The sequence below is a fragment of the Sciurus carolinensis genome, chromosome 1, assembly GCF_902686445.1.
Source record: "Sciurus carolinensis chromosome 1, mSciCar1.2, whole genome shotgun sequence".
Classification (NCBI taxonomy): domain Eukaryota; kingdom Metazoa; phylum Chordata; class Mammalia; order Rodentia; family Sciuridae; genus Sciurus; species Sciurus carolinensis.
Window position 1 is genome coordinate 144,003,974 of NC_062213.1, and position 11,460 is coordinate 144,015,433.

Genomic DNA, 11,460 nt, shown 5'->3' on the forward strand with positions numbered 1-11,460 from the left:
TAAAATAATCCCTCTATTATGGTTTTAATTTTGTCCTCAAATATGTATATGTCAAACTACTAATGCCCAGTACCTCGGAATGCAAATTTAGTTGAAGTTAGAATCCTTACAGAGGTAATCGAGTTAAAATGAGGTTGTTATGTGGACCCTAATCCAATACGTCTTACAAAAAGAAGATATTTGGAGACAGATTATGTATAAAGGGAAAACAAAAAGTAAACAAGAATGTGGCCATATCTACAAACCCAGAGAGGTCTGGAACAGATCCTTCCCTCACAGCCCTCAGAAGGAACTGAACTGCCAACCCCTTAATTTCAGACTTCTAGAATCCAGACTATGAGACTATAAATGTCTGTTGTTGAATCCACCCTTCTGTAACACTTTATTATGACAGCCCTGGCAAACTTACATACCCTTCCTTCTCCATGATCTAGAACACATAACTTTCATATATCTAATTTCCACATATATATAGAAAACTATCATTTGTTGTCTATCTACCCAACAATAAAATCTATACTATGTGTTTTAAACATTTAATCCTCTATAAAATTGTATGAGGTCCAAGTGGACATCATCCTTTACTCAAATTATAGCCACAACCCTGTCCTAATTGTCTCCAGTCTTACTTGACTCCAATTTAATGTTCCTACACAGTCTGATTGTCCTGTACTTTTTAGCAGGGACTAAAGTAGATATTGACCACATTCATACTCAAGCTCTTCTACTTATAACCAGTTTTGTAACTAGAAATTACACCAAGCTTTTTATGCCTTGGTTTCCTCATTTTAACAAAATAATAATAATAATAATAATAATAATACTCACCGTGTAGACTTGTTATGAGAATTCATTGAATTAAGAAGTTTGAAGAGTATTTCAGAGCTCCATATGTGGCAGATAAGACTATATATTTATAAAATGAAAGTGTGGTTACCTTTGTCTCCAATTTACAACTCTGAAATTGCTTCCCATTTCTCATTATTTCCCCAAGGCAGATTCTTTGGAGTTTTAGTTCATAATACATAGAGATGTAGATATAGATATTTAGTATTAGTTAGATTTGGGGGCTACAGTTAAACAAATGATAAACTGAATTTACTATAGGAAATTAGCAGATACTAATGTACATTATGAATCTTCTGGAAAAGAGAGGATGTTCAGCAGTCTCCCTGAACTCTAGTCCCTTGGAAAGTACTGTTTGGGAAGCTCGATTGTCACCCTTAGGATCAACTGTGCACTATTTAATGTGACCTCAGGGTCCTTCCTAATCTGTTCCAGCTACTTTCCTCCAGGACTTAACCTCATTCCTTACTCTTAGGACTCAGCCTCAGCTGATATCCTCAGCTCCTGAAATATGCATGCCTTCATTCACTTGACACCCCCTGTCTTCAGCAGTCTTCCTCCAACCCCTCCAGCATCCACTGACTCCCACTTAGCCTACAGGGCTTAGCACCCACACGTTAGCATGCCCTGTGCTGACTGCACATCTGCTCTCATCATTGTGTTTCCAGCACCTTCACATACTATGGAAGATGTTCTGGAATCAACGAATAAATAAATGAAGTAGATATATTATCAGTGTGGAACCCCAAGCACAAAGAAGTAACTTAGCTGGTTAGAATGGCAAGCACAAGTGACAAAGCCAAGTCTGTCTGACCACAAAACCCCCACTCTCACCAAGTCTTCATGCTGCCTCTGGGTTTAACAAAACATGAAGTGCTGTCTTTTAGGTACAAGGTTGTTGCTGCAAACTCTACCCCCAGAAGGACAGATGTCCATATTGTTTTGCTTTCAGTGCAGAAGGTTTTGCAATAACCCATCAACATTGTTTCACAATATTCCAGACCAACAGTGGCACTTTTTTTGTTAACTCTCCTTCTTTCTTCTGGGAGAGTTGGAAGGAAGCTTAATAGAAAGAACATATTTAGTGTACTCCTATTCTGTGCCCAACACTGTGACAGGCTCTTTTAATGTGCACAGGAATGGCATCACATAATTATTTTTATGCTCATTATAGAGAAAAGAAGTGAAGAAACTGAAGCTCAGAGAGCATGATTGATTTGCCCAAGATCACACAGCTGTGGTGAAAGAGTGACACAGCACAAGCTGTGAAGTCCTGGGCTCCTTCTATTCACTCTGGGAATAAAAAGGCAGTGCCCACGCTCTTCAACCTCATACCTCTTCCTATATTCCCTTTATCTGGGACCGTGAACCTGGATATTCCCTCCAGAGCCCTGGAAACCTATCACCATTCTACAAATTGATTTCACTCTTAAGGTGAGAGGGCATTATGCAAAGGATATTGAAGAAGCAGAGATGATTAAGTCCCTCTTTTTGTCAGTTGTTAACCCCTTCCACTTTTCACTTCTATTTTACCTTCATCCTTTTTCTTGGTGTGAGGGGGTGGGGTATGCTGGGGATTGAACCCAGGGCCTTGTGCATGCAAGGCAAGCACTCTACTCACTGAGCTATATCCCCAGCTTACCTTCATCCTTGATCAATCAGACTTCTATTTGCTCTTTCAGAATTTTATCTCACTTCAATATTTGGCATAGATACCTAGATCCAACTAAGACACAAACTGAGTCTACCTAGTTACTCTTTCTTTTACTGGCCCTCAGCAGGTGAGACATAGAACAGACAGTGTTTAGCAAAGCTGAAAGTAACAAGTTCGTTGTAACATGGAAAGGAGTGGACCAGATGCAGCATCACAGAAATGTCTGAAGGCCCCAAAAGCAGTGTGCCAAAAACAGAACACTGCTGTGGTACAAATTGCCATTTTCACTCTTTTTTTTTGTCCATGTTTACACATTAAAGATATAAAGTTTACATCTACTGAACACTAACTATGTCTCAAGCACCATGCTAAACACTTTGCATGTATTATTCGATTAGGTCTCACAAGAACTTGATAAGAAAAAGAAAAATCATAATCCTTATTTTGTACATGGGGCAACTGAGGCTTAGAAAGATTGATAGGCTAAATCACAAAATCATGGAGAAGGAATTCAGTTCCAGGTCTGCTCAGTTCCCTGGTCCCTGACCTTGGCCCATACTGACCGTGTCACTGAAGATAACAAGCAGCCAAGGCTCTCCTGCACACTTCATTTGGACACAGAGGGTTGTTCAAGTGCAAGCAACTCTTAGGGCATGCCCTTTTGTGGCTGAGTGATTATCAGGGGTCATCTTGACTCCTTGGCTGCATGCAATCGACTTGACTACAATTTTCACGTGAATTTCACTTCAGTGAAACTTCAAAACACCAGTATCTAAATCCAGAGCAAATCTGAAACTCCCACAAAGGATGATGAGACCATCCCTGATAAAGCACAGAAAATCACCTTTTTTAAAAACCATTAAAAAGTGGTCTAGGACTGCAATTCAAGTAAAGAAAACTTGAAGAGGGAAATAATGATAGGGTTACTGTTCCTCTAGCACAACAAGGAGAAAAAAAAACTGCTTTCCCTGAAAGATGGAGCTATCATGGTCATGGGAGCAATGATCTCTAAAGACCTGAACTTGACAGTAGAACTGACTTCTTGGATATTCACCCAATGCAGTCCCACTGGGCCTGCAGTTCAGAAAGAGTTCACACGTAGGGTCATTGCTCTGTAGGCACCATCTTGATGTTCTTAATTTCATCTCTGAATTTGTGTTTCATGAGTGAAGTTCAATGGGGCCATAGAAGATGCATCAGGGGCTTGCAACTGATATACAGTACTGCCTCCCTAGAGCAGGTTCTCAGCCACCCATTCCCCATCCCCAACACCACCCCTCAGTTTCCCCATTCCTACTCCACCTGGAAATTGCTTCCACCTTCACTAGGAAAGGGGCTTGCTCTCAAGCTTGGACATAAGTCCCCTGGATGGTGAGGAGAGAAATCCAGTAGCCATCAGGCCCAACCAAATGCACCCCAAATCACTGAGCAGGATCTCTGACAGCCTAATGGGCTCTGCACTGGTCCCAGGAGTGTTCTAGGCCTAAGTGCTCCCTCAACCAGCTCTATGCCTAAAGGGGTCCTCTATTCTTCTTTCCCACCCTCCTGATTCTGTCCTGAGATGTTCTCTTCAGACCAGTTAGAAGAATCCTCAGAGGACAAGCCACAGAATGCAAATTGCATAATTTTGGTGATTCTGCAACCAAATGAAATGTTCTGTTTGCATTTATATTGCATTGCACAACATAAAGATGAATAATAAAAGCCGTGATAATAATTTAACACTTTAATTTCATTTACTTAGAACGTAAGTAAAGAGCAAAAAAAAAAAAAAAAAAAAAAAAAAAAAAAACCACCACAAAAGAAAAGTTTTATATTTTAGTACACTTGACAGCACTTTTTCCCTGTTTTTTGCATTTGTCTCTCACCTTTCACACACTGAATGCAGCAAGTGGATCTCAGACATCTACATATCCCTTATTATTGTACCAGGGCTATAACATACAATCAATAAATATTTGGTTAGTGTTCCTACTTGCTAAACTGGCAAAGAGGTTGTCCTCTATATATATTTGAGTTTCCCATTAATTAGCACAATTCTTTGCTGGTGCTCATTAATGTGTGTTAAATAACTATTTACATTTGTGCTTTTTCCTTATCTCGGTGGTTATATCTCTCTAAACAATATGAAGTGAAGCATAAAGATTATATACTACATTAGTCATCCCATCATTGTGAAAAAATACCTGAGATAAACAACTTATAAGGAGGAAAAGTTTACTTTGGCTCATGGTTTCCAAAGTTTCAGTTCATGGTCAGTTGGTTCTGTTGCTTTTGGACCTGTGATGAGGCAGAATATCATGGTAGGAGTACATGTACTATAGGTTAGGTCTTAAAAGTCCCCAAAAGGCTGATGTTCTAAAGGCTAGGTAACTAGCCCATGGTGCTATTGAAAAGTGGTGGTACCATTAGGAGGTGTAGGGTCTAGTGGAAAGAAGTCAGGTCACTGGGGGTGTACCCTTGAAGGGGTATCAGAACCCAAGACACTTCCTCTTTCTTTGCTTCTCCCCTGCCATGAATTGTGTAGCTTCCACCACATGCTCCCCACCATGGTGTTCTGCCTATGGCTTGAGATTTCCAAAACCCTGAGCCAAAACAAATCTTTCCTCCTTATAAGTTGGAAAAGCTGACTGAACACAGCAGGGCAGAGGAGACTGCTCACCTCGTGGTAGACAGGAAGCAAAGAGAGGCAGGCTCCTAAAATGCATTTAAGGGGCACACTCCTGGTGAACTAGCTTCCTTTCACAAAGCCCCACCTCCAAAGGGTTCCACCACCTCCAAATAGGCACCATGGGCTAGGACCCAGCCTTCAACACATGGGTGACATTAAAGATCCAAACTATAGCATAGATAAGTTACTTTTGAATTATCAAAAGCATGAGGCAGAAGTGTTTTAAAAAGTGGAAGGAAAAGTTATTTCCAGCTTGAATTTTGCAACTAATTACTCATATCCTCTACTTGTTTCATATCTTAGTATAATGGAAGCATTACACCTTATTTTCTAAAAGTCAGTGATTATTCTAACATGAATGAGATTGTTTCTTCTATTGAAAAATTTCAAAAAAATCAAATTGAAAATAAAAAAACACTGTATTGTCATGAGTGTTTTAAAGATTAAAAAAAAATCTTCAGTTTCTGAGTGTGATTTCTCTGACCATAAAAAGACATTATCTTGTGAAAATGTCAGTCAGGGCCAGCATTACTAACCAGAGGGTGCAAAACCGCTGTGCAAACTTTGTGTCTGACAAAGGAAACTTTTTTTCACACATGGGGAAGTTTGTTCTTTCATATAGTTAAATCTTTATTCTCAATAATCATTAGACAGAAATGTCTCCATTTCTAGAATGCTTCTCCTGCACATCTGATGCACTCTGCATATCTGTCACAGTTGATGCCTTAAACACAATTAAACGAGGACAAAACGTTATATTAAAATGTGTACATTTTCCTGACAATCTCTCTTCCTTTAAACAAGATTAGTTACCCAGCAGATCAATATATTAGTCATCATTGACACCCCCTTTCTCCCCAACCCACCAATACCTCAATATGCAAATTATATCACTAATCAGATGGTTATCTTAGACAAGTAACTTGACCACTATGAGTTGTACATGTCTCACCTATGCCCTAGAGATGGACAGGGAGAGTAGAGAAAAGGAGGATAAATGGATAGGCTAGGACGATCTTTAAGTTTCTCTATTCATCAGGGCTCTTCAAAGAAACAGAATCAACAGGATGTGTTGGGTGGGCAGAAGGGAGATTTAGTATAATGAATTGCCTTACACATCTGTGAAGGGTGGCAAGTGCAGTAGGCTGGAGTCCTAGAAGAGCCAATAGTGCAATTCTAGTCCACTGGCCAGCAAGTAGAGACCCAGGCAATGTTCCAGTTCCTGTCTGAGGAAAATCTCCTGGAGAATTCCCTCTTGCTGGTAGAGGTCAAAATAAACCTTTCCTCTTTTTAAGGTGATTATTTTAGGTATTTGTTACAGTAATGGAAAGCTAACTAAGATTGCTTGAAACTGTTGGACTTTGGGAACTTAACTTGAAAAAATTTACATTGTAGAAGGAATAACTATTAATTATGTATAATAATAACATTACTATTATTAATCAATACAAAATCTTCCTAAAATAGAAATTTGGGACTAAAATCCTTCAGTAACTTCCAGTTAGTCATCAAGTAAAAACAATTCAGTTTCTGGATTTAAACTACTAAGAACTCCTCAGTTTGTTTCAGTCTTATATTTTTTCCCTTCACTTGACCTATACTTTGACCCGTTTTCCAAATACACCCCAGATTTTCTCATCTCAGAACCCATGCTGTCACTATTTCTTCTTCCCAAAATGTCCTTACCTCAATTTGGTTCAATAAATCCTGTCCATACTTAAAAAGCCCATTCAACCGTCATTCCTCTATCAGACAATTTATCCCTAGATGTCCTGCTTCCTATCTTGTTCTAAGCTGAAATGTTCTTTTCCCTGAAGTCTAAGATAAATAATTTTTCTCTCTTCTGAAGTATTACTCTATTGTGCGTTTTGATATGTGTGTTCTTATCTTATTATCCCTATTCATTATTAATTACCTAAGGGTGTGGACATCAATTAAATGTTTTAATTAATGTATGCTCACATCTCTGTAAGTAAGTATGCAATGGAATTTTTGAAAATCAAAGAAATTCAATAGAATGTTATACCCAAGTATTTCTAGTGTAATGATAAATTCTACATAATTCAAAACAGAAGTGAAAAGGAATGTAAAATTATAAGGAACTTAGATTTAGTGTAACAATTTTTGTTCTGGAAATAGAATCTGATGAAAAGAGGTAGTAGAGAATGAAGGGAGATGATAAAATATCCCTTACTTACTTTAAAATAATCCCTTGACCTTCAGCTTATTCTTGGACCTTCCAACTTAAATCATTGTTAGTAACTCATTACTCCTGAGATGTGTACAATTTCATCTACATGCTATAGTTACCACATAGACAAAACTCCTAATGCATAGTTAAACTGGAAGAGACTATCCCATCTTTTTGAAGAACTAAAGTAACAAAGAGAAAATAAGCACAATATATAAACCCATACACACATACACGCAAATAGCAAGTTTACCAAGTACTGATCCTTTGGATAACAAACTCAAAGGTCACTCTGACTCTACCCTTCTGATGATTAATTTTTTGTGTCATGGATCCCAGATATTTGGTCAAATATCATTCTGAATGTTTCTATGAAGAGATTTTTGGATAAGACTTACAATCATGGCAGTGGACTTTGGGCAAAGCAGATTTCCCTCCATAATGGTGTAGGGTCTCATCCAATCAGTTGAAAACCTGAATAGAACAAAAGAGACTTCCCTTGAATAAGAGGAGAGTATGCCAGCAGGTGGCCTTTGGACCTGAACTACATCTGTTTTTCCGTGCCTCTTTAATCTGCTGTCCTGTGTGGAAATTTTTAGAACTGCAAATCTTCAAAATAACATAAGCCAATTCCTTTAAAAATTAAAAATAGAACTCCTATGTGATCTGACAATCCCATTACAAGGTATATATCTAAATGAAATGAAATAATTATATCAAAAATATACTTGCACTCTCAACACTACTCACAATAGCCAGATATAGAATCAACCAAGGGATTCATCAATGGATGAATGGATAATTAAAATGTGGTACACACAACTTAAATAAATCAATTTCAAGCAATGAAATAAAAGAGGTCATCAAAAACCTACCAACAAAGAAAAGTCTGGGACCAGATGGGTTCTCAGCCAAGTTCTACAAAACCCTTAAAGAAGAGCTCATTCCAATACTTCTCAAAGTATTCCATGAAATAGAAGAGGAGGGAACGCTCCCAAACTCGTTCTATGAAGCCAATATCACCCTGATACCCAAACCAGACAGAGACACATCAAGGAAAGAAAATTTCAGACCAATATCCTTAATGAACATCGACGCAAAAATTCTCAACAAAATTTTAGCAAATCACATACAAATATATATTAAAAAGATAGTGCACCATGATCAAGTGGGTTTCCTCCCAGGGATGCAAAGTTGGTTCAACATTCGGAAATCAATAAATGTCATTCACCATATCAACAGACTTAAAGTTAAGAATCACATGATTATTTCAATAGATGCAGAAAAAGCATCCGATAAAATAAATACAGCATCCCTTCATGCTCAAAACACTAGAAAAAATTGGGGTAGTGGGAACATTCCTTAACATTATAAAGGCCATCTACGCTAAGCCCATGGCCAATATCATTCTAAATGGTGAAAAACTGAAAGCATTCCCCCTAAAAACTGGAACAAGGCAGGGATGCCCTCTTTCACCACTTCTATTCAACATCGTCCTTGAGACTCTAGCCAGAGCAATTAGACAAACCAAAGAAATTAAAGGGATATGAATTGGAAAAGAAGAACTCAAACTATCCCTGTTCGCTGATGACATGATTATATATTTAGAGGAACCTGGAAATTCCACCAGAAAACTATTAGAACTCATAAGTGAATTCAGTAAAGTAGCAGGTTACAAGATCAATGCTCATAAATCCAATGCATTTTTATACATAAGTGATGAATCTTCAGAAAGAGAAATTAGGAAAACTACCCCATTCACAATAGCATCAAAAAAAATAAAATACTTGGGAATCAATCTCACAAAAGAGGTGAAAGACCTCTACAATGAGAACTACAGAACACTAAAGAAAGAAATTAAAGAAAACCTTAGAAGGTGGAAAGATCTCCCATGTTCCTGGATAGGCAGAATTAATACTGTCAAAATGGCCATACTACCTAAAGTGCTATACAGATTTAATGCAATTCCAATTAAAATCCCAATGATGTACCTTGCAGAAATAGAGCAAGCAATTATGAAATTCATCTGGAAGAATAAAAAACCCAGAATAGCTAAAGCAATCCTTGGCAGAAAGAGTGAAGGAGGGGGTATCGCAATACCAGATCTTCAACTCTACTACAAAGCAATAGTAACAAAAACGGCATGGTATTGGTTCCCAAAATAGACAGGTAGATCAATGGTACAGAATAGAGGACATGGACACAAACCCAAATAAATACAATTTTCTCATACTAGACAAAGGGTCCAAAAATATGCAATGGAGAAAAGATAGCTTCTTCAACAAATGGTGCTGGGAAAACTGGAAAACCATATGCAACAGAATGAAATTAAACCCCTATCTCTCACCCTACACAAAACTCAACTCAAAATGGATCAAGGACCTCGGAATCAGACCAGAGACCCTGCATCTTATAGAAGAAAAAGTAGGTCCAAATCTTCAACTTGTTGGCCTAGGATCAGACTTCCTTAACAGAACTCCCATAGCACAAGAAATAAAAGCAAGAATCAACAACTGGGATAGATTCAAACTAAAAAGCTTTCTCTCAGCAAAGGAAACTATCAGCAATGCGAAGAGAGAGCCTACAGAGTGGGAGAATATCTTTGCCACTCATACTTCAGATAGAGCGCTAATTTCCAGAATCTATAAAGAACTCAAAAAACTCTACACCAAGAATACAAATAATCCAATCAACAAATGGGCTAAGGAAATGAACAGACACGTCACAGAAGAAGATGTACAAGCAATCAATAGATATATGAAAAAATGTTCAACATCTCTATTAATAAGGGAAATGCAAATCAAAACTACCCTAAGATTTCATCTCACCCCAATTAGAATGGCGATTATCAAGAACACAAGCAACGATAGGTGTTGGAGAGGATGTGGTGAAAAAGGAACACTCATACATTGCTGGTGGGGTTGCAAATTAGTACAGCCACTCTGGAAAGCAGTATGGAGATCCTCAGAAAGCTTGGAATGGAACCACCATTTGACCCAGCTATCCCACTCCTTGGCCTATATCCAAAGGACTTAAAATCAGCATACTACAGAGATACAGCCTCATCAATATTCATTGCTGCTCAATTCACCATAGCCAGATTGTGGAACCAACCTAGATGCCCTTCAGTTGATGAATGGATAAAGAAACTGTGGCATATATATACAATGGAATATTACTCCGCAATGAAGAATGATAAAATTATGGCATTTGCAGGCAAATGGATGAAATTGGAGAATATCATGCTAAGTGAGATAAGCCAATCTCAAAAAACTAAAGGACGAATGATCTCGCTGATAAGCGGATAAGGACATATAATGGGGGGTGGGAGGGGTTAGCATTAGGGTTAGGGTTAGGTTTAGGGTTAGGGATAAGGAGTGTGGTAAGAATGAAGGAAAGAAGGACTGTATAGAGGGAAAAGAGGAGTAGGAGGGGTGGGGGGGAAGGGAAAAAAAATAATGAATCAAACATCATTGCCCTATGTAAACGTATGATTACACAAATGGTATGCCTTGACTCCATGTACAAATAGAGAAACAACATGTATCCCATTTGTATACAATAAAAAAAATGTGGTACATATACACAACAAAATATTATTCAGTCATAAAAGAGAATAAAACCCATCATGTACAGCAACATGGGTAGAATGAGAAGATATGTTAAGTGTAATAGATACAGAAAGATAACATGTGGAAACAAAAAAGGCAATCTCATAAAAGAACAAACTAGAACAGTGTCACTAGAGACTGGGAGAGGTGGGGGACAGAAATAAGCTATACAAGGGGCATCAAAACACAGAAAGGAGGGATTGATTCTGGTTTTCTATAGCACAATAAGATAACTATTGATTATAACAATCTATGATATATTTTAAAATAACTATAAAAGAATAACACAAAAGTTTTCAACACAGTTGGGCATGGAGTGCCTGCCTGTCATCCCAGGGGCGCAGGAGGGTGAAGAAGGAGGATGGCAAGTTCAGGCCAGCCTCATAAATTTAGTGAGCCCCTAAGTGACTTAATGAGACTCCATCTCAACAAAAAGTTAAAAGGACTGGGATCATTCGTCCTTTAGTTTTTTGAGATTGGCTTATCT